A 25,352-nucleotide genomic window follows, 5' to 3' on the forward strand; every position below is an offset into this window, starting at 1 on the left:
TGAATCAACTGGAAAGAGAACATGGATAAGCCTGTATTTTTGATGCTTTAGCTGCACTATCTTTTCGGAAGGTGGTTGATTTTTCTCTCTGCAGCCAGAACACTGCCAGACTTTCTTTGTAAGGACACTTGTCCATGCTCTTAGTGAGAATGTAAAAGTCATGCCAAGGATATTGTAATGCTTGAAACCTTACTTTTAACAAAGAAGCACACATATAAAGACAATAATTTCTTGTCAGCATAACTAAAGTCTTAATATGATCATTATTTGTCAAACTCTAATTTTTGAAGAAAAAGCAATAATAATACAGTTGGAATTACTATATGTGCACTTAGTAGTTACCAGCCCTTTTCCTGGTGGTGTGCTTGCTTTGTTACTGTTCTTGGAAATCCTAAAGTTAAAGGTATTATTCTGGGGTTGGGGGGGGGGGTGGTGGTGTATGTTATAACACTGAGTCATCAGCAGCTAGAGTCCTTTCCCAGAAGGAATGTGGTGTTCATGCTGATGGTATCTTTCTCCTCACTGTAGTGTTCACATGGGGTTATTTTCCTACGTTTGCTGACATGTTTGTATACCTTTCCTCTTCTTCCATTGCTCTACAACTGGATTTGCTATCTTTGTCAACCCTAAACCCGGTTTTATGCAGCTCCAGGTCTGCATTTCTGTAACTGACTGTGAGTGTAATGTTTATTCCTAATGGATTTCCAGTGCTGGCCTGCACTCAATGCCTTATCATCCCGCTCCTGTGGTCCTCTACACTGCATCATGCATGTCCACCTTTCAAGGACTCTGCTATCATACCAAAGCTGCATTTCTTTACACTACAAAGTTGCATTAGCATGTTACAGCTAAATTGAGTGAACAAATGTTGCGGACGGCTCAAGACCAGTTCACACAGAGCAGGCCTGACAAGCCTCTATCCTGAGATTTTTGCAAACTCAGTGCAAAGCTTATGGTCTTTTTCTTACAACGGTAGTGCTCTATTACAGGGCTACAAGGTTTAAGAGTGCATTCCACCTATATTCCATGCAAGGACCCTTAAAATACAAAAGCATTTATCAGAGGCTAATATGCTTCCTCTGTGAGGACAAAATACATCTATTAATGTTCCAATAAACACAGAGATCCCAACGCTCTATGGTATAATTTTACCCTCATGATTCTTTGCAATATGTGTTTAATTGGCATACACAAAATAGTGTATATGTTTATTTTAATCAGTAAGACCAACAGCTGCCATTTCAGCTTTAGGGAGAAGTATGTAATGAACTCTCTATGTAAGAAAAATCTTCCTTCTTTCTCTGACATTCACCCTAGAAAGGATATTTGACATCAGGGGCAGAAAGTATGGAAGGATGAGAAAGGGAATAAAAGGGAATATTTTACCAGTCAGATCTGAATGTAAATGAAATGTAGATACCGGGGTCTTTCTTGTTTTTTTGAAAGTCCAAAGTTGATACCAGACGTAGTACTCTTTATAACTCCTTCTTGACATCAGATAGCTATTAGATTCTTCTTTTCCCTAGCAGTATTTTTAAATGAAATAGGTAGTGCCACCTGCTGTGAAAGTTTAAGCCCTTCTCTCTCAAAGCTCACTGAAAATGAATAGGGTCATTTATTTTAATGGAACTTCTCTTAGTATGCACTTCAGGTATGAAATCTAAGTTACCCAACTCATCAGCAGAATGGTAGGTAAAACAATGTATAGAATTATCACACACAATGAATGCAGGAAAATGCATCAGTCCAGTTTGTAAATACAGACTTCCCATCTTTTCATAACTATAGGGGAATAATTTTGATTTCTGCTTAACTGCTGTTTTGCTCTCTTTGTTAGTTGCCATCTGGTGTGGACTCGGTTCAATGTATTCAGTGTTAAATGTTAAGGCCCTATGTGGTTGCATCCTAGTTATTTAGTTCAGTTAAGTTTCCAGATGAATAAATGCAATAAGAAGGTTGTGGTACTTCAACCTCCACAGCATGTTTTGTCTCACCTGTGCAAAATGAAGAAATAGTTAGGACATGCTGTAGTCTTTCTGGATTGCACTGACTCCATGGAGTGGTGTGTAAACCTGAGCAAATGCACATTTTTTGCAGTTCTGCACTCAGAACATAGCAATAAGCAAAAGATAACATGATTATGACTTCAGCTATTGTTATTGCAAAAAAAGGTCCAAGTACTAATTCTGGGTAATGAATGAATTGAAATAGGATATTTTTTGAAGGACTTAAATATGGCAGGAATGGGACACTGATGCTGGACTCTGCTGTGGCTGAAATCAATATTATATTACAGATATAATATAGATATGACAGCCGCTCAAATGGTGCTATTCCTTAAATGAGATAAATTTTCTGTTCTGTTGTAGGTATTTCACTGAAAATAAGGTGGTTTTTGGTTTTCATATTACTGCCTTGGCCAAATACATCTACAGTCTGAACTGGACTGGATGCACAGGCATATGGCTGTCATCATTTCATATAGTCTGCATCACATGTATGCCATGATTCAGAGCTAAAAGGCCACAGGGCAGCAAATCTCAGATGCATTATCCATCCTAGTAAATCCATGACTCACTAAGTTGTTTCACCTTCCCGTGGTACTGCTGGCATCTTGAGCTCTGACTCTGTGATATGTTGTCGTTTAAGACACTAATCTGTCAAAATGAATATACAGTTAACCACCAACAGTCTAACTGATCTGATCCATTCTCTGTCCTTATTAAGACCTCTTCCTTCCACCAATGGCCAAGTCTCAACTTGCATTAGAGCCTAAGGTTCTCTCTTTCTTACAGGTCAAATTGTTTCCACAAAACATCTGTCACCACCTGAATACCTAACTGGAACATGTTTTTCCTCAGTTAACAGCAACTCGTACTTGCTCCAGCTATAAATCCCTGACATATTTTGTGACAATCTTGTCTATATTTTTATCTTTACTTCTTTTTCTGGTTCTCTCTATTCAGCATAGGAGCATTTTTTTGTTGAAGTCAGAGGAAATGTGTATGTACTATGAAATTAATAGATCAGCTTTCCCCATTCCAATTTAAAACAAACAAAAACTCTTTCTTTCTTCTTTGTGTTAATGATCTGAGCTGTGAGTTACTCATGTGCAATCATAGAGTGGTCTAGTTCTATGATTCCCTTTATTTTCTCTTTCTTATTCTCTTTGTTCCTGTTTCCCTTGATTACTACCACAATGAGCTGCATTTGACATGGGCAGAAAAGAGAGAGAAATGCAACATCCTCCAGCAACACCACCTTCCTGTACTTAAGCTCTTGATTATTTGAAAATGAAATAAACCAAAACAAGTCCAGAGGAACAGAAAATATTTGTATTGTTTGTTAGAGACAGAAGCTACACTTCTTTGCAGCAGCTACGTTGCTGAGCCAAAAGCAAACTCAGTAGAAGAGAAGGAAAGTTCAGATCTACTGAAAGGACCGGAAATGCTCTGCAAATACAAATTACCACAACACCATTTAAGCTGGTTTGAAATACTGACCTAATATGATAATACCAATAATACCGTTTGAAATCCAGGAATGGTATAAATCAGTCATGGCTGGAAGGGTATTCTGCCTTCCTTTTGTTTTCTGTCTCATCTTTGTGAACATGCTGTGTGTACATCATACCAAAGGAAGAACAAATTGTCTTCCATGTTATAGGGCAGAAAATAAGATAGGAAGGAAAAAAAAAAATCCATGAAAGATCCCAGACAGAGTTTATGCTATACCATGTTTCCTCAATAGTATCTTTTGTAAAATTACCCTAAACAGGCAAACTTCTTGAAAAGTTGAAGGTGTACAAAAACAAATATTGTGATAATAGATAGCTGCAGTCACATAGCAGGCATGTAGCAGTGGAGCTCACAGCTGTGACTATCTCTGGAGTAAGACATGCAGCACTAAAAACACCAACAAGCTCTTAGCAAAGGTGCCACAGATGAGCAGTTTTATCAAAGAGACAGACTAGCTCTGGAGAATTTCCAATCTCACCATCCCATTTAATAGAAGACACATAGAAGCATCTACTGAATACAGAGAGTACATTCCCATAGAGCTTCTTATGGTAAGTGCTGTCAAAACCACATAGAAATATCCTCTTTGATTTAGCTGCATGCTGGTTTGTTGGGGGTTTTTTGCAAGGTCTATTTTTTGTGGGTGTTTGGTTGATTATAGGGGTTTTTTATAAAGAACCTCTGTACTGATATGCTTCAGCTAGACAATTGTAGGAGTAAAAACAGTAAAGTTTCCTCCAAATGTCAGCCTGTGTCTGGAACAGAAGTTGAATAAGTGAAACTAGAAATAAAATATAAATTTTTTCATTTAAATTATTTGTCCTCTGAAATAAACACAGAAGAGATCTAGTTAGATACCTGAAATATCAGTTTTTGAAAATAAGTTTGCATGTATTCTCCTATATACATTCGTCCTTTTCTGAAAAAATAAAATATTTGCTCTTTGACCATAGTTGGCAAAATCTGTTGAAATTGAAAATCACTGTTTACTAAACTTCCTAAAAGAGCTAAAGGGGGAAACACCATGAGGGTATCCTGATTCTGCCTTTGAAAAAGCATTTAAAATTTAACTGTATATGTAATTCTTGCATACAATGAAATATAGAATTCAACTGAGTGTATTCCATGGCATGTGGTCTTATTTTTCAGTTCAGTGTTCTACAGAAAACAATGGTGTGAACAGTTTTGGTGTGCTATTCCATTTGCATCCCCATGCAGGGGCCATGTAGAGATGGTGAGGTGCCTGCCCATTAGGATATGCACAACTCTCTGCCTGGAGATGCTACAACTTTAAAAAAAAAGGGGTAACAGTCCTGAAAGGAAGGAGGTTGTTTCTCACCTTTCTGTATTGAGAAACCAAGATCTAGGAAAAAAATATTGGCTTATTCTGGAATTTTTAAAACAAGTACAGACTTATTTACTCAAAGTGGCAGTACCAGGCCTGAACTATAAAAACCTTTTGTGTGAGAGCTGCTGACATTTCCATCCCACAATGGGAAGGGGACTTTGAGTGTCCTATTTCTATCATCTGCCTCTACAGGTTTTTAATGACTTCCCTTGCTAGGACAGCTGTTAGTGAACTAAAAATACATCTGCACATCCAAGTACAGGTGGGATGAGGTTTCACAAAAAAAATCACCTTTTTATTATTCCCTTAATCACTTGTGATTTGATTATTTGTTTTTCTATTTAAAGAAGTGCCCATCCAATGCCGTAGGCAAATGTGCATTAAACTTGAAACAATCCCATCAGTGTTTTCTGAGGACTAACGAAGCAGCTGGTTTGAAGAGAAAAAGCTTTCACCTGGGATCCTGATTGCTCCCAAAGCAGCTCTTTTCCTCCCACAAAGGTGCATTTCAGCAAACCTGCTGGAAGTCTTATGTGACATATAGACTCCCCGGGTAAACCAGTCTCCAAAATCTGCTTTTACGTTCTCTGGCAGCTTTGCTACTCCAGAGATTTCTGAGCTTCTGTTCTTTGCTCTGATGAAGAGATGTATGGTGGTCAGGATAAACACATGGAGTAACAGAACAACAGCACATTTCAACGAGGAAGTGATGATGAGCAGAAAGAAAGTTAAAGAGTGTATATTTTGAGGAGATAGGAGGACACAGGTGTCCATTTGTATTAAATAAAAAATAACTTTGAAACATGCTTTTGCCTTTGCTCTGCCAATCAGCCTGCATGGGAATTAAACATCTGGAGCTACTGTGTGTCTGAAGTTTGAAGTTTTTTTCAAAAGAAATGAACTTTTAAAAGTTCATCTCCTTGTGTCTGATTGAGTGCCTTCTGAAAAAGTAGCATTAAGACAGCTAAGGAAAATTTGGCTTCTTTTTGCTAGAGAGCTAGGGGATTATCAGTGTGTTTTGAGGCTCACATAGTGATAGAAGTCATTTGTGTCTTCACATTACAAAAGCTAAGTCAGCCCTAATTGTAGTAATGTTTTAGCAGCTGATTTCCTTATCATAATATTCAATACTTATATTGATATAAGCTCAGTAAGAATAGTTTGGTGAAATGGAATTTAGCTCCAGATTTAATTTACATGAATGTAGATGTCTAAAGAAGAGATAGATATATACATTTCTTATGTACTTAAGAGATTTAATCAATACAGCCAATGAAGCCTGGAGAGCAAATCAAAGGCCAGCCTTTAAAAGTCTACCGAAGAGTAAGCTGAATTGCTCTCCAGGCTCCTCAGATTGCTCTGATCTACAGCCCCCTCCAAAAGTGCTAGAGGACCACAGGATCTTCTTGCCCTAGAATTCAGCAATGCCCTTGCAAATGGACACAAAATGCCTTACCTGGAAAGTTCCTTCTGTATACCTTAGCATAGTGAGATTGGGTCAAGGCTACTTGTAAAATACAGAGTTAGAGGCAGCCTGATTTGAGAGCAGCACTCCCTTACTTTAAGAGCCTTCCCTCAGACACTTACCTCCTTCTTTAGGTCTCAAATGAAATTAGTGATATTTTTCAGGGGGCCTAAGTACTCTCAGTTCCTGGTGAAGTCAACATTCTCACACGATAGGGAAGTTTTAGAATTTGTTTCGTAGTAAGTCTAAGTGTAAAAGATGTTGCCATATTTATTTAAAATTGCATTTGGGAGTCATAGTGACATGCAATGATGTGAAATCAGACACTGATAAATTTTTAACATTACAAAACTGAACAAAACTTATAATCAGAGCAATACTTTTAAAAATGGCAAAAGATTTCTCTGAAAGAATCAATAACCTATTTCAGGAATAAAGAGTCATAATGAAAATTTTACACAAATTGAAAGAATGGTAATGGATGAGAAATTTCATGAGAAAACTTTAAACCTCAAAGATTTAATTCTAGTAGCATCTTATATTCAGCATGTTGATGTCAGGGCACTCAGTGCCCTGTATAACCTCAGCAAATGAACTTCAGGACAGCCTTGGGATTGTTTTTGTACTGTGGAAAAGAGAAGACTGGAGAACCATTTCTAGGGCAAAGGAGCCAGTAGTATACAAATGTTCACAGAAGGAAGAGAGTACCTGGGGAAAAAAATCACAATCATATTTGTGGATATTTATCTACCTGTAGATAAATAATCAGACCAGAAGCCTCTCAATATTATGTTTTAAAAAGTCCAGAAAATATATCTCCCCTTATACCAAGATTGCTATTAATATTGCACAGAAATGATTTGGAGATTCTGTATTCATTCTTACATACAGATATAATACATGTGCTCACACATGTAAATATTAATTACAATTGGAAGTACATTTAATTTGGTTCTTCTCTTGTTCTGTTGTAAGCCAGAATAAAGTGTTAAAGTTAGTGGAACTCTAAGTGTCAATGGAATGAGAATAAAGGGGTTTTTTATTCCTGGTTTTGGGTGTTTGGTTCTTCCTACCTTACTGCTTTCTTCCTTTCCTTTGTAGCAAAGCAGAACCTAAATGCAGTCAAATTTTTTAAAAATAAAAATTAAACCCCAGTTTTAACATTTAATTGTTCCTTTCCTTCAACTGTGTAATGTTGTAAATGTTGTCAACTACACTGTGATTTTAACTTCAGTCTTACTCGTAATGGTAACATTTAATATTTATTTAATTCCATACGAGCAAATAGAGTTAATCAGAATCACACTGATGTAAATAAAGGGAGAATGGGGTTTTGAAAGATAACATCTTGCTGTCTGTTCCATAGCTGTCCAAACGCATGAAAAAAACCTGTTAGGTTCAGCCCATACCATGTACCTTTAAAAGGGAACTGTCAGTGGTTCATGGAGTTCCAATGAAATATGCAGCATTTATAATAGTGCTACATATATACATGAATGTCATTTAGGTATAAATGCTCTAAGTTGACCCAAGCATGTTTCTTCTGTGAAAACAAACAAACAAACAAACAAATCAACCAAACCAACCAAAAAAACAAAACAAAATTGTGTTTAAATATATAGTAGGTATCTATTAGATATTTCAGGTTGAATTCACAAAACAGGGAAAAGAGGGGAAATTTTATTATTGCCTCAAGGGGTGCATCACTTAAAGGGAAAAAACAAACAAACAAACAAACAAAAAACCAACCAAGTAACCAAAAAACCCCACAAATCACAAGTGAGAAAATCTTAGAAAGAGATTTCATCTAGAAGTTCAGGAACTTACTCAGGATGTCATACACCCAAGTTAAATTTGCTCTCCTTCTGAGGTGTTTTGAGTCTACATCATTCAAAAGAAGAACTTCAGGAATAGTCTATCCTGAATAGTTTTATGAGTTACGATGACATGGGACATATTCAGTACTTCTTGTCCTTAGAGAAGCCATATAAATATCCTTTGAAGTTTTAATTGGAGATTTTGTTGGAGCTCGACTTGCAATCAAAGTGAAAAACTAATCTTTTAGCAATTAATTTAGTTTTAATTTTCACTCACTCCTTGCATTGCATGCAATATGACAAATTAAAGGATGGCAGCCTCTGAATATCTTCAAAGTTGATGGCTAAGATACTGTTCTTCAGTACTAGAGCTCAGTGACAATATTTCCTCTACCTTTTTGACCTTCAAGGGAATTAGTGAAGCGTTTCTTACAGTATTACTTGTTATCCATTTTGCACAGGGAAACAACACTTGAGGAGAGTGAGCATGTGAAACTGGTAAGGGCACTTGAAGAAAAACTGAATTTAAAGGCAAAGGGAGAAAGACAGAATAGAAACCAAGCAGCATAAGCAAAATTTGTATTCCATTCTTCCTTTCTGCCTGTTATCAACAAGTACCTCCATCTTTATCTGGTACAAAGCAAACAGACTTTCAGAAAGATAGAGCAAAAGGCAGGGCTGACAGTTCTGCAGCTAGCTTAACAGCAGCAGAGTCTTTATTGGGTGCCACTTGCAGCACAAAAACCAAGCTGCATTTCCCTTTCAAGCCCTCTTATGGAAACAACTCACAACTAGTAATGATTGATGCGTCTTTTATCAAACACACATAGCTAATCCAGTAAATGGATCTTTCACATTTATGTGGCATTTTCAAGCTCATGAAGAACAATTAAAGCCAGCCACTTGGACATTCTTTTTTTTTTATCATAATTCACCAAGGGCTAGGGCTTCAGTCATTGTATCTTCTAAAGCTTTACAATATTTTTCTATGACTGTAAAGGAGTTTTCTATTCTGCAGATTTTAAGACTGTAGTCGGAGTTTTTTGGTGCTATTGTTCACAGCTGAAGGAGAAGGTTATTTGTTTTACTACGATAAGGTTTCTAAAACATCCTGCTTAAAAAAATACTGTGGAACTAGATGATGGGTTTTTTCTTTTTCTACTTATCTATTATTTTCTACAGAAACTGAAATGTCATCCTGCCTCCTGGATAAATTATCTTTTTGATTAAAACACAAGCAAAAAAATCTCCAAGATATAAATAAAGGTCAGATGAAGAAGTTCAGTTTAGCACAGGCATTGCTAAACACAAAGTTGTTCAGCTGGACTTGTATATTTTCCCTTTCTTTCTTTGAACACTCTCATGACTCTTACACTATTCTGGTTTCCAGTAAAATCATCAGGGCCAGAGCATGGGCCCAGGCACTAGTATTGCAGTTGCCCTTCATGTTAGTTCTTAGCACAGCTTTCTCCTCCGCAAGCTCAGTCCATCTCAGACAATGCCCAGGTAAAACCTGGAAGTTAGTTACTGGTCAAACAGCATTCTTAGGAATCTGTTTGTTTGCAGTTACTTTATTTAAATGTTAGAGTATCTAGCCATTAGCTATGATCTATACTGTGCTGAGGTAGTATAGATGTAGTCTTATTGCCAGACCAGAATTTCACTCGTTTCATACACTATCTGACCTTCTCAAGCACCTCCAAAATGAAGATTAAAATTGGAAGTTATTTCATTTATACTCATACACTAAATTGAGGACATGGTTTCAAATTGCTTCAGTGCCAGATAATTGATCTGAAGTGTTACACCCTGGTTCAGAAGCTCCATGCTTTTACCAGGTGTTACACTTTCATTTTGGACTTCAAGAGGTTTTACCTACACAAACTCTCACAAAATCTTTGATTCTTTGATACCTTGAGTTCACATGAGGAGAAAAGGCTACACACTTATCTCTAAGAGGCTTCTTTTAATTTGGTGAGAAAATATGTTTTGGTAAAAAGGGTTTTACAGAAACAACATGCACACCAAGGAAAAGCATTTCACTACAACATCCAGTACAAAGAACTCAGTTCAAAGAAACATTGCACTTAATAGCAAGTAACTAGGCAAACACCAGCCCATTAAGGGAAATACAGAAAATAGGTGTTTAAGTTGCCCAAAAGAGGAAGGAAAGAGAAGAAAGAATAAAGAGAAAAAGAGAGGAGACAAATACAGAGTTACCACTTAAAAGGTCACATGTTGACTGGTAAGGAGAACTATAGGCCAAGACAACACAGAAACCTCCTGCATGTCTGTTTATAGACTTTGGTTATTGTGACCACTCCCTCTAGGTGGGACTTTTGGTTTACTGACCACTCATGGTCCCCCTTGCCAAAGTGAGGGGTGCCATAGACAATTAGAGGCTCCAGTGGGCGTGGTTTGGGTGGACCACCAGGTGGACCTTATTGACAGCCTGGCCCCATGGCTTTCCCTGCTATGTGCTCTTAGCCATATTGGCTTCAGGCCTAGGCCTAGCCCTTGTCCCTGCCTCCTCTCCCCCCAACAACATGGTTTATTTGACCCATAAATCAGACTACCCGGTGAGATATGAACCTGGTCTCTGACATAAGGTATCTAAGCTTCCAATATTATAAGAAACATTTCTCCTGGGTTCAACAAACCCCACTGTTGTGGTTTAATCTCAACCAGCAACCAAGCTCTATGCAGCACCCCACTTACTTCTCCATCAGCAGGATCGGGGAGAGCGTCAAAAGGGGAAAAGCCAAAAAACTCATGAGTGGAGATAAAGACAGTTTAATAGGGAAGCCAAAAGCTGCACACACAAACAAAGCAAAACAGGGACTGAGAGGGCAAGTGTTCAGCCACCTCCAGGAGAGCAGGGCTTCATCACACGTAATGCTTACTTGGGAAGACAAATGCCATCACTCCAAACATCTCCCCTTCCTCCTTCTTCCCCCACAGCTTTATATATTGAGCATGATGTTATATGGTCTGGAATAACTCTTTGGTAAAATATCGCTTTGGTCAGTTTGGGTCACCTGTCCCAGCTGTATCTCCTTCCAATCTCCCATGCACCCCCAACCTCCTTGCCAGCATGGCAGTACGAAAAGCATAAAAGGCCTTGGCTCTCTGTCATCCCTCCTCAGCAATAACAAAATCATCTCTACATTATCAAGCCTGTGTTCAGCACACATCCAAAACATAGCCCCACACTAGCCACTGTGAAGAAAATTCACTCTACCCCAGACAAAACCAGCACTCCCATGAACAAAGAGGACCAGGAATTTCCACCTGAACATAAAAAAAGAACTTTCCTATGAGGATGATGGACCATTTCCACTGATTCCTCAGAGACATTGACAATATCACCTTCCCTGGAGGTATTCAAAACACAGTCCTCAGTGATGTGCTTTAGGGAACAATGCTTGAGCAGGGAGGTTAGATGAGATTGACCTCTAGTGCTCCTTTCTAATTTTAAGTATTCTGTGATTCTGTGACCATGATCTCAGATGGAATTGATGCATGTCACAAGTTTCAGCCGTTGAAAAGAATTATTTTAAGAGACTGCTCAACAGAAATCTCCCACGTTTCATTACATCATCATAAACAGTTTGAGCAGGACATGTCTTTGAATCAGCAGCATAACTAACAGCTCTCAAGCATAAATCTCATATTGAACTTTGTTCTAGGGTGAGATATTATTAGTCAGCAGGGTCATGTCTTCTTCCCACTTTTGTTTCTTACTTGTAGAGATATTGAAAGCCTATTATTAGTACCTAAATGACCAATATATGTTATGACCTGATATAACAGCTTAGTGAATTAAAGGTAAATTTCATAAATGTAAGATAAAAATATTGATTTTTCTTTTTTTATTAAGACATACTTTGAATTCCAGACAAAGAAAAAAATATTTATTTAAGGAAATGAAATAAATATAGGACACAAGTCTTAACTGTGGTCAAGGTTTGCACAAGCACATGGAAACTGATTGACTGTTTGTAATCCACTGAAATAAACCAACTACAACAGAATTAAAATTCCAAGCAGGTATCTTTAATGTCTCTTTAGTTTGAGTAGAATAAGATAAGCTCATATTAATGGAAAGTACTGCATTATGTAAGCAAGATCAGATATGCAGATAAATAGTATGTTGTCCTTGTCTTACACAATTACTTAAAAAGAAATACCCAGATTACATATAAACAAATACCCAGATGAAAGCTGATCTGCAGTTTCTGAAATAATGCTCAGAAATGAAACAGATTTATAAAACTATTTATAGGTCCAAAAGGAACTGCTTCAGGGGTTATTTGAAGACTTTTGCCTTCTTGGTAGTGTGACTTGAGAATCATGCTGGTGTAAATAATTCTTGGTAGCTAGACATCTGCATTATTTTTAAGTCTAAATATATAAAAATCCCAACCAATTTCAGAATTACCTAAACTTCAGCATCTTCTTTATATACCCAGATTGCTGCTGCTTATTTTCCCTGACAAGGTAAATGACATAGCCAAGGTCACAGAGTGGAAAAATATAGTATTCTTATTTGTCCAGGTGAAGTTAAGACCCATCTCTTCTTTCTCTTTCCCTTTCATACAGAAGGCAGAGGTCTCAAAGGACTGTATGCCAGGTCAAAAGTTAAGAGCAATACCTTCACATCCTTTCTTCTGCTAAGGCATCAGAAGTCTCTTTTGAGTACTCCCTCTTTTTTTTTTTCTCTATGTGAAATGGTGAGAATTTCCCTTCCTTTGGGGCACTATTAGTTGTGCTACTTTCTAGGCTTTGAGAAATCTTATTCACTGTCCTGTCTGCCTGGATCTAGTCCTGAGGTTTAAACTGAGTGCTATAACTTCTTTGTCTCAATATTTAAATGGAATCAGAAGAGAAGTGTTCTCTGATATTATATTAGATAGGTGCCTAGTGGGATACTAAAAGTCTTTTTATGTGCACTTATTTGGTAGCAACTATCTGCCTTACACTTTGTTGAAGTTTTTATTTCCTGTTGGGGATATTAAAGAAAAATAATACCACAGACACTTTTATAAGGCTTTCATTTTATGTGTGTTTTTGTTTGTTTTGTGATGTCCAATCTAAAACTGTTAAAAAAAAAGAAAAGAAAAGAAAAGAAAAGAAAAGAAAAGAAAAGAAAAGAAAAGAAAAGAAAAGAAAAGAAAAGAAAAGAAAAGAAAAGAAAAGAAAAGAAAAGAAAAGAAAAGAAAAGAAAAGAAAAGAAAAGAAAAGAAAAAAAGAAAAGAAAAGAAAAGAAAAGAAAAGAAAAGAAAAGAAAAGAAAAGAAAAGAAAAGAAAAGAAAAGAAAAGAAAAGAAAAGAAAAGAAAAGAAAAGAAAAGAAAAGAAAAGAAAAGAAAAGAAAAGAAAAGAAAAGAAAAGAAAAGAAAAGAAAAGAAAAGAAAAGAAAGAAAAGAAAAGAAAAGAAAAGAAAAGAAAAGAAAAGAAAAGAAAGAAAAGAAAAGAAAAGAAAAGAAAAGAAAAGAAAAGAAAAGAAAAGAAAAGAAAAGAAAAGAAAAGAAAAGAAAAGAAAAAGAGTGGAAAGGTCCAATTATGTATTAATCTGATGAGAACTGACAATTTAAAAAGCTGTGTTAGAATCAAAATGTGAGTAAGCCTTCTGTTCTTCAGATACACAGAATTACCTACCCTGCAGAACAAAAATTGTTTTTTACAAGGCACGCTTATTGTCCTTGTAGTGATTTGTGTGTAAATATATAATTTTCTGAATATTTAATTGCTACAGTAAAAGCCGGACTCCTTTCTCTATGCTGCCTTTCCATCTATCTAGCAAGTTCAAAGGTTTTCTCTCATTATCTTCAGTTTTTTCAACAACTGGGTCTAAAAATACATACAGCTATTCTCATCACACATATATGTTAGTCAATAGAAAAATATACAGAGTAAAGTGACAAATTTTACATATATTTATTAATTCATGATTCACTTGTGTTCAGAAACTAGAGACAAGAAGGGTTGGAAAATATATATACTGAATAGAGCAGAAATATCAACCACAGGGATTTTTACAAAGGCCTTTTGCTAGATATGAGACACAGGTAAGCCTGGAACCAATTGTCTAAAGTGTAACAACTGTGCCACAGACAGATCTGAAGTAGAAGCTGAGCTCAGAATTCTGAGAAGGGTGACCATCAGTCATAGGCTAGAAAGAGTATCTTGCAGAATGGTTCTTAATAGATGTGTTCAGCAAAATACTCAATATTCAAATACAAAGAAAAGGGCAATGTCATCTCTATATAATGTAATCATTACCTGGGGAACACGTAAAACTGTTTGTTTTTTTTTTTTAAAGCAAGCTGTATCTTGTAAAAGCTGTACCAAAAAATAGATATGCTATATCTAAGCATCTTCAGAAGATTCCTAGGGGTACGAATGGGAGACAAATTTAGGTAAGAATTTGGCTTCACCCTCTTCCCTCCCTCAGAAAACTTTACTAAGCTAACCAGAAAATCACACTGGTCTTTTTTCTGTGTGTGATTTCTAATTCTCATTATTCTAATGGATTCTAACTCTTTTAATTTTTGCTGTTTTACTTTTATAAATGTTTCAACAGGAGGAAAAAACAAGAAAAGTAAGAAAAAGGGGTAAATAACCTAAGTTCACTGTAGAATAAGCTCTCATAAAGAGGTTTTCCCCGAGTCTAGATAAAAATGGAGGAAAGCACTAATGCTCCATTCTTTGTGTCCTGACTTGGATGTTTTTCTCAGAGTGGAGCAGTATTTTTCAAAGATCCTATGTGTTTGAGATGGGCTGTGACCTGTAGGCAAATTCCTGGTGACTATATCCATTATTAAATTTTGATTTACAATTTTTATGGTTACCCCTAAGCTCTGCCAGTGCAGGACTGAGAACTTCAAATTTTTTAGACTTAAACCATGAATCAAAAAAGTTCCAAGATTAAGGCAGGAGCTTAATAGCTTTATAGATAACAAGCCTTGGCTTGATACCAGAAAGTCATATACACCTGAAAATAAGCTAAAATGTTCATGATTTTCCTTTCCCCTTGCCTCATATAACACCTTCATCTCTTGGTCCTGACAAAGTCCCATCATAGATGTACTCTCTCTTTCTCTCTCCCTCCCTGACATATCTTACTATTGGATCTCCCACGAACAAAAAAGGCATTCATCTTCAAACCCAATTATGACTTCATAATTCATTATCCATGTTCATAAAATTGCTCTAATTTAAATGGGTCAATGTTTTATCTGTCAATATAAACATCTATTTCAGTATAAACTGTTGTTAAATACTAATAAATATTGTATGATCTTTTTTCTTTTTAAGACTTCGGCAAGACATTTTGTATTCATTCTGCCTGTTTCCTAGGAAATTATAAGAAAACACGTAATGTTTGCCTTCAATATTATGAAAACCCAGAAAGGGCTCTGAAAATTCCAGGAAAGCCCCATGAGGTTTGATGATTTACAGGCAAAAGAAAATGATAAAATGAAATTTAAGCTAGCTGACAGTAAAACAGGGTCAGACAATATGCGTAAATTTTCAAGGTCAAGAGGCAGATGATTCTGTAAGACAATAACTGTGAGAGCAGGGAACAGGGCTTTTTGTTTTTCTTTTCTAAATTGCAGAACCCTTGTGTGCTGCTTTGTATTCTTTACAAGTTTTAATAAAGACTGTTTGCTGGTTGGTACCCAAAGTAAATGCATGTGGATATACCACCTTGTCTCTTAAGAACGGTCTGCAGTATACAGTGTTTAACATTTTAATGCCTTTGTGACTCTATGTATACTTGATTTCATCACTCCCTTGGTGATGTAGCTTATTTTCTGAGTTAAACAAAGGCATTGGCAGAGAAGCTACAAAGTGTTCTATTTCCTGACCCTCACATTGACAGTTCAATATATTTTAGAAAAACTAAAGATATGGAAGTGGAATTATGAAACAAGCAGGCACTTCAGAAGAATGTTCTATGAATTTATAGCTTTACTGCATACTGGAACTACTGTAGTTTTAAGAGAACAAGGACATACAGCTGGAAAATAAAACATAATGGTAGTGTCTCACTGGAAGTAAAAGATAAAAACATCTGTCAAATACAATTGTGCAGAAAATGTGAGAGCATTTGTTTAGTTGGAATTTATTCATTTAATATATTTTTATACTTGTCTGCTAAATGAGGGTAAGGGAAACTGCCACGCAGCTGATCACTTGCAATCACTTTATAATCTGTTACGGTTTTATTTTATCAACTATATCTAAAATTCATCCAGTTAGCTAGGGAAAGGTTCTTTCCCCTCAGCGGGCAGTTTCTTGCAGGAACTCAGAGCACACATACTCAAGCATCAACTGTCACCACATTGCCATCTTACTGTGAATGACTGGAATTTACTTCCTACTGTTAGTGGTGCTGAAAATTGCTACTAGATTGTACAGACTTCATAATGTGTAGTCTAAACTGAAAACATTTTCAGGGACGGAACTGACCTTATAGAAAACTGCACTTTCATCCTTAAAATGCTGGACTATTGTTATATTTCATAAAAGGTTATTTAAACTTTTTTTTTTTTTTTGGGGGGGAAGGGTAAGGATTGTTGTGTGAAAGAAGTATCTTCATATAACTCTTCTGTGTCAAAAAACAGGGAAGAGTACCACTCATTACTCTCAAGTTGCTTCAAGAAAATTAGGCAGAAAAGATCACAGCTGCTATTCTTTGTGAGAAATGAGCAGATAATTGTAATTAATATTTAATACTTGCTTTCAAATCCTAACTGATAGTTATTAAAAGTGTTAGAGATAAAGTATTTCTTTCCGTGAACATTCTGAGAAAAGATGAAAAGAAGAGAATATTTTTCTTCTGTGTTACTGACTTGGAACTGAGATACAGAGAAATGATGAGCTGCCCACAGTCAGACAGAAAAATCTGCAACAAACAGAGCAAATTAACCCATAATTCTTCGGTACCAGTTAAATAAAATATCTTCCCCAACCTATTTGGCTGAAAAGCAATTGATTGCTAACATAACACAGCACCTGTGCATTTAAAAGAAGGAAGAAGAAATTGAACCAGATGGCAGAATTGCCAGCTTGAGGAGTGCTGACCACAAACAGACTTTTCCCTTACATTTTATCAGAGGATGGAAAAAGAAGTATTAAAGATAGGATTAATCCTCTTTAGGGGAGAGAATGTGGGAAATGATTACTGCAAGCACTGGTTGGCTGTAGTGCTAGGGGATCAGATTTTAGAAAAAAGTAACAGCCTGCTTCCAAATGATAAATGAATATGTGAGCTTCACTGATGGCACACATGACTGTTTTTAGACTTAGAAAAAGTGACAGAGGAAGATGAGCAGTCATGTAAGTGGCAGGGTAAGTGTATTAAAGGCATAACATAAGAGAAACGAGCTGACATAAAGACCAGTGACCGTAAGGAGAGGTGATAAAAAAAAAGGGAATGGAATATATTAAGGAAATGAGTTAACTGTTCATGTTCTGAATCCTATATAACTTTTAGGTCAATGAAGAAAACAGCATTATTCCAGGAAATAATTGGAGAAATGTGGTATTAAAAGTAGAAAGAAAGAAAAGCAGAAGACTGTACTGTATATTTTGCAGGCATCATCTTAGAAAAGTTGATATGTATTTGATGCATTTTTCATGATCACAAACATAAACTTTACATGGGTATTTGGCATTTCCAGGGACATTTCCAGAAGACTTAAACACATGTGATTGAGTAAAGAAGACATAACAGGGTAAGGTACAGCCCAACCATTTGTTCCTGGCCTAGCTCAGTTGCCAAGTAATGTAGATTATATGCAAATTTTTCCTTTGAAATTTGCAATAAATTGTGTTGTCTCACCGTGGGATGGGTTAGACGTGCACATATATTAGCTGAGGATCAGCTTTCAGGGGCTACTGCAGAATTATTAGACCAGCATAAAATATTTTCTGCTAAAACAATATCTATTGTATTTCAGAGGAGAGTATTAGACAGAGGACCATTTAAAAAGTGGGCCACTCTTTTGGATGCAGGAAGCTAGTGCATAAATATGCTCCATTGCTATAAACTTCTTGAAGCAGTGAGCAATGTTGCTGAGGTTTTCCTTATTGTTTTAACTTCTGCAAAGGTTGAAACAGCTTCCAGTAGATCCTGAAGAAGAAAACAGAAGCTCAGTCCACACTACAGTGTGGACTCAGTCCACAGTGTTAGCCTTAACACTGGCACAAACAGGAAGCTGTGTCTGAAAGATGACTGACCTACTAACTGAATAACCACTCAGATCATTTGCTAGAGCTGGAGCTGTCTTACTGTGCAGTCGTGAGTTTTTCAGGAACAGAACACTATAGAGAAGTAATCCTTTGGCCCTTCTATTGCCTTGAAGTTGGTGTAGCTTCTTACATCTTCTCTGGCTAGGTGCAGAATATTCGTGGAATCGTAGAATGGTAGTGTGTTGAAAGGGACCTCTAAATGCCATCTGGTCCAATCCCACTCCAGTGAACAGGGACATCTTCAACCACATCAGATTGCTCAGAGCCCTGTACAACCTGGCTTTGAATGTTTACAGGGGTGGGGCAACTACTACCTCTAAGGGCATCCTATTATGCTTTTGCATCTCTTTTTAACTAATTTTGAGCAGGTATTAATGACAGTGCATAACATAAACAAATGGAATAGTCAACCTAAAATATCTTTTTTATTGATGAAGCTGGATAAGAAAGGATTAGAACCCATTTTCTGCCAAGACAGTATCTGCCATGCCTCAGAATAGGGTAGTATAGTGATATACACTTAAAAAATCAATAGTTATTAAAAGGTACTGCTTTTTTTTTCCTAAGAGACCTTTCATATAGAATTATAAATAGCTGTGGAAAGTAAGATGCCATGCAGCAGTAACTATGGGGATAAATGTTTACATTTAATAGTTAGTAATATATTTATGTTGCTGCATCAGGAGCATGCATCTCATGGTTGTTGTTTTACTCCCCCAGGTCAAATGTTCTGCAGATGTTCCATATATTAAATGATATGCACTACTATATTGGACAAAACCAAATGAAACTATAATAGATACTTTAAAATAATAATTCAAAACCCCCTGAAATGACAAACTACAATTACTTCTTATCCTGAGGAAAAAAATAACTGGCAGTATGTCATCATGACTTACCAAAAAATTCAGGGGGCCACAATTCTTGCACCTAATTTGACAGACTAGTAGAGACCTGAATCTAAAGTTGGATGAGAAAACGAAGGTTGTTTGGATAACAATTCATTTTTTCACTTGATATAGTAGAACGTTGCTCTGACTCTATACATACATACTGGTTCTGTAGGGTTTTTTTTAAAAAAACTATTTGGTTGGAAATTTTACTCTCTCATATAAGGACATTCTAGTATATTGTGATTTTGAGTAGAGCCTGTTGATAAATTTCCATCAAAGTCTATTGAATGTGGAATGTGTGTTTTCCTTGATATTGAAATTTTTCATGGGTAAATAAATTGCCACTTGAAGCTCCCCCTGCATTTTTCCTTTAGAGAATGTACACAGAACATTTTCGTTCAGGTCAACATCATGGTAATTCTTGCATCCACTGAAGCTCTTAATTTCCTCATAGAAACTGTAAATTGCAGGATTTCTGAGTCTTGTGATGATGGGACTTCTGGTTCATCACTATTGTGCAGTCACTATGAAAGATCTTCCTGGAAAGACACCCACTACATGAAGAATCCAAAACACAGTAAAAAAGAAAGAGAATGTGATCAAAATCAATAAAGTTATCTATTTATTTATTATTATAGACCAGAACAAGCATGAGAATTTGAAGGATCAGGCTTTTAGCAATCTTTCTCATTTCATAACTCACTGTAAATTTATAAGATTCTATGTTTTGTTTACACATATTTAAACATCACTGAGAAACTTATATCTATCCTATTGGTAGTTATTACAGGTGACAGGAACACAAAGCTATTTAGGGACCACAATTGTAATTTCTATTGATTTCACTAGGGACTCAGGCACCAAAATCCTATTCAGCCAGGCACCTACAGACAGTTGTGAAACCAGCGATCGTTATTCATATTGTTGAGTGCTCACCCATTAATCAGTGTAAAACTTGTGAACTGAGAATGACATATTTGTCAGTCCTCCTCACTTCCCATAAACACTCTTGTTGATTTTCACTTATATGTACAATATAAAGTGAGTGGAACAGTGCACTTTACTGAATCAATACAGAGCATGATGATTTAAAGTGTCAGGATATAAGGTACAGATAAGAAAAAAACAGGAGGCAAGAATAGCAACATTACTGAGAAATGAAACAGAATCTGCTGAGAAAAATGGCATAAACACTTGAAATGACAGTAGAGAAAGTTTTGATAGAAATTTGGATAATAAGGGCAGTCAGGTAATTCACTGATGTAGCTACAGATCTCTTGGGCAGTTAGAGCAGATATGATAGTACACTCAGCATGGTCTCTTAGAGCTTGGCTTTAATCTTTATCGAGGGAAAATTAATTACCTTGATACTGATTTTAAAAGAAACTAAGCAAAAACCTAAAAGGTAATATTTTTTTTTTCAAGGAACTCTGAATTGTTCGGAGGGAGATGATGGAGGAAAGAGGGGTCTTTTTTCTTCAGCTCTTCAGGTTTTGTTTTTCTGTTAAATAGCCTACATGGTTAGAGGCAGTTCTGTGTATAATGCAATGACTTGAGACAGGTATAAACACAGTTGATATTGAGAACATGCAGTATCTAGCAAACAAAAAATCCTCAGATTTGGCATACTTATGAGACTTCTTAGCAGAGAAAAGATGCACTAGGTTTGATGTCAGAAAGTCTGACTTTGAGGGAATGTGAAATGCTCAGTGGAATTTTGTCTGAGATTTTATAACACTTAGGAAATGTACTATTGAGACTGAAGTAATGGAAGAACTGACAATTAAAATTCACTCTGGTATAATCCAGCCAGGGAAGGAGAGAGCAAAGCAAGCTAACTAGGAATATAAATAGTATTGATACATGTAAGAGAAAGGAAAAAAAACTTCCAAAGAAATTTAAAAATTCTAGAAGGAACAGGGAGAAATGAGAGAAAAAAATGACAGTAATGAAAATAAGAAGATAAAGGATAACTCTTATTTTTTTATTTCCTAAATTCAGAAGCAGCATAAATGATATTGGCAATAGGAAGTGAATGCAGATTTGCAGTGCATGTACCATAAGCTCTTGCATTGGTTTAGGTTTGGAGAGAGGTAACTTTTTTTTTTTTTGGTAGTAGCTACTATGGGTCTGTGTTTTCAATTTGTGCTGAGAATAGTGTTTATATCACAGAGATGTTTCTGTTACTGCTGAGCAGTGATGACACAGTCAGGGTCTTTTCTCCCTCTCACCCCACCCCACCAGGAGGAGGTTGGGTATGCTGAAGTAGCTGGGAAGGAACACAGCCAGGACAGCTACCTAAACTGACCAAAAGAATATCCCATACCATATGACATCATGCTTAGCAGTAAAAATTGGGATGTAGGGATATGGGGAGAGGTTTGTGGGGACTACTGTTGCTAGCTGGGTACTAGCTGGGCATTAGTTTTTGGTGGCAAACAATTGGATTTTTTCCACTTGTTTTTCTTAGCTTTGCTTTTTTTATTTGTGTGTGTGTAGGTTTGGGGGGGGTGGGGTGTGTGTGTGATTTTTTTCTTGTTTGATTGGTTTGTTTGTTTGTTTTTCATTTTTTGTGGTAGCAAGGAGGGAAGGTTGTGAGCAAATAGTTATGTGGTGCTTAGCTGCCTACCCGGGTTGAACCATGAAAGCACTGAAAGTGTTGCATGGTAACAAGAAACAATCAGAAATAAGAAGTAAGACAAAATAGAAGGGGCTTTCTTACCTGCTTTTTTTGTGGTCACAGTTTTCCCCATCTTCTCTACTCACAAAATCACTTCAACAAAAAATTCAGATTTGCTGTAGGTAGCTGAAAAAGAAAAGTGATGGGTTGAAAACAGTACTGCCAAATTCTGGCTTACTTAAATCATATAAACCTCTTCAATTTAAAATCACTTATGACCTAAATCTTCACAAATATGGGATTTGCCATTTTGCAAATATCACTGTTGATAAACTTTGCATGTCCGAAGTTTGTACTAACCTAGGAACCTTCATAATGACAGTAAGACACAGTTGACGTTGGAATCAGCTACCTAAAAGTATGTGGTTTTAAAACAGGCTAGGCATCTTCTGTCATCCTTCCAGGCTTCCAGCTGCTTCTCTAGAAAGGCATGGATTTCCTGCAGTTCTGTGTTGCCTCTGCCAAGAGAATGCACATTTCAAGTACCCTAGGGCACCTGGTACCATATTTGAGCAGTGAAGTCATCCTTTGGTAAAACAGTTTCTTTAACAATGTTATTTAAAACGTGCTGAAAGGTACAACAGTTAAAGAAAGAAGAGGAAATAATGAGGTACATAATTAAACCAGGCTTTTTGATCAGAGCTTTCTAAAACCTAACTAGACATTTGCAATACTTGTAAGCTGTCTTGTTCCCAGACTTCAGCTCATTGAATCAGATGTAGTATAACTACTTCTAACACCAAGTGTTACACAGTGATTTTTAAAATAAAAGATCTCAAATTCAGTTTGTAGAGTCTGCCTATAAACATAAATGATCTTCTTTGAAATCTGTTCAGTGTGAAAGGATATTTAGCAAAACTATTTTTTTTTCAGTGTTGTGTTTATTGTTTGGCAAAGCCTAAATTTTCAGGACGTGATTGTTATTACTGCATTCAGTTGTTCATAGAAGCATGTCAACAGAGAATGGACAGGCTGTGCAAAACCTTGTTTCCTGCATTTCCCTGAGATTTCTGACTCAGAGCTGTATAAACCCAGGAGTAAACTAGTAAACAGACTCAGCCATGACCACTTGCTCCTCTTTTTGATCTGTTTTATTTTCTTTCATGGAACAGTTTATTCCCTTTTGTTCCTGGTCAGAGATTTGATCACTTCTCTAGACACTTTTCTACTCTTTTGCTTACAAGAGGGATTAGTATGTCATCTCCCTTGCTCTCTTTTTCATACACAATGTCATAGGTTTCTCTCCCCTGTGTGGTAGAGAAAAGCTGTGGAAATACAGCCTTAAATCAAATTCTAGCAGTCTGCTAACTTTTTTTTTTATTTTATTTTTTCTAATTTTAAATCATATTCCATTTTCCTCTGTTCAGTACTCTCTTAGTTCTCTGAAATAATGATTAAGACCATGAGAACAGGAGTTTTGCAATGGATACCTGCAAGAAACAGCTGCTGGGGTTCAGGACAGCCACAACTCCCTTCCACCCAACAGGTGAAAGCCGTAAAGAAATGAGTACCAGTCCAGAAAATATTGTTTAAGCAGGGTGTCTATTTGGAGCATTGCCTTAGAAATCCCAGCCTGTGGCTGATGGCTGTTTCTGAAGTTTGTGTTCAGCTCTGACCTCAAGGAACAGGAGGGGTCAACACCTTGTTTTCCAGAGCAGTGGATAATAGCAGGTACAACTGGCCACTCACCTGGCAATATATACTAGGCTTAAAGTAGACCAAGGGATTTCACAATGAAACACATTCACACAGATGCTGCTTAAAAAACATTAAGGGATAATACTTCATCGTGGAAGGACAACTATTAGAATATGAGATGACCATTCTAGGATTTACAGACATCACTCTATTTAACCTCTGTGGCAGATCAACTTAGTTTAATCTCAGATACTTTGTTGCTTTCCTAAATCTACTCAGTAAGGGTATAAGTATCCCCTACCAAAAAAAGAAGCATAAAGTCCAAAAATATCATAGGATTGGAATAGATTTACAGTACAAAACAGATTTCTCATTTAAAATGTTAGACGAGGAAAAGTCAAATATAGAGGCACCTAAAAGGAATGGCACTTGCTGTAATGTTAAAAATGACAACTAAGAAATTGTAAAAATTATTCCTATTTCTTAAATATATCATGATTTTATTATTAAATCTTTATAGATTATTTAAAAATAAAAACAGAAAAAAAACCAGCAAAAAACCCCAACCAAAAAACCAAATACAAAACAAAACAAAACAAAAAACAAACAAACAAAAAAAACCAACCAACCAAACAAACAAAAAAACCACAAGCCTTAAAGGACTACATATTTTATGTTCCTGACAAAACCCATTTACCTATTTCCATTTGCCATTTTTTCATGAAAAATGCACAATTCTTTCTTGTTTTTTTTTTAAATACTGCAAACTATTCAGCTAATAGCAAGAGAACAACAGTTTATTTCAAGCTGATGCTGTCTTGGTCACATGAGTCCTGATATTTAAAGTTTTTAATCAATATGAAAGAATAACAGATGTTAAGCTCTCCAAATACAATGATATTTACTGTATAAATATTCTTTGCTACAGTTGTAAAAATTACTTACAGGTCTTCTCTTTACAAAGTAAGATTTTATTCTCAAAGTCTGTGTTTATTTTCTAATCTCTCTTTTCTACAAGACCTCTTGCAACATAAAGCTTCCCTCTTTGTCCCTTTTCTAACACAACTGTCCAGTCACTCATTTGACCTTATATGAATTCTATATTGACTGCAAACATAAAAGAAAATAAAAGAAATAGGGAAGTCTTTCAGTTATCTGCCCCATTACTTCACAACTACAAGGCTATTCCTTACTGTATATTCCACAGTGTGCTGGTCAGCCTAGTTTAAGTGACTGAGATAATGGAAACTCCTGAGCTTTGTTGGATTCAGTCCCTTAAACTACAAAATTTTGCTGTTAAGAAACGTTATTTTGAATTATGTCTTGCAATGACTTTGTGTTTGCAACAACATATTATTTGTAGCTATTAATTTAAATTGGGGAAAATTATGTATGTTGTACTGCAGATAAGTGACCATGAATGCCATAAAGAAAGTTCTGTTTTTTCATATGTGGGATTTCTGAACACAAATCATACACTGGCTAAAACAACATATCACTAGAAAACATCCACTTTTGACTTTATCTGTGAAAACTGGGCAGAAAGTATAAAGGAAAAGGAAAAGTTTGGGAGCTGAAATAAAAAGAAATTGGTACTGTTGGATTGATGGAAAAGCTGGATAGCTGTTAATTTAAAATCAATAGAATGTTCAGTCATGTGGTAAGTGGAATTCCATGTGGTTGAACGAGTTATTGATGTGTGAGTTTATTTATTTTGCTGTATGCAAGGTAT

This window comes from Myiozetetes cayanensis, unplaced genomic scaffold, assembly GCF_022539395.1.
Source record: "Myiozetetes cayanensis isolate MyiCay16 unplaced genomic scaffold, myiCay2020 scf5-8, whole genome shotgun sequence".
NCBI lineage: Eukaryota > Metazoa > Chordata > Aves > Passeriformes > Tyrannidae > Myiozetetes > Myiozetetes cayanensis.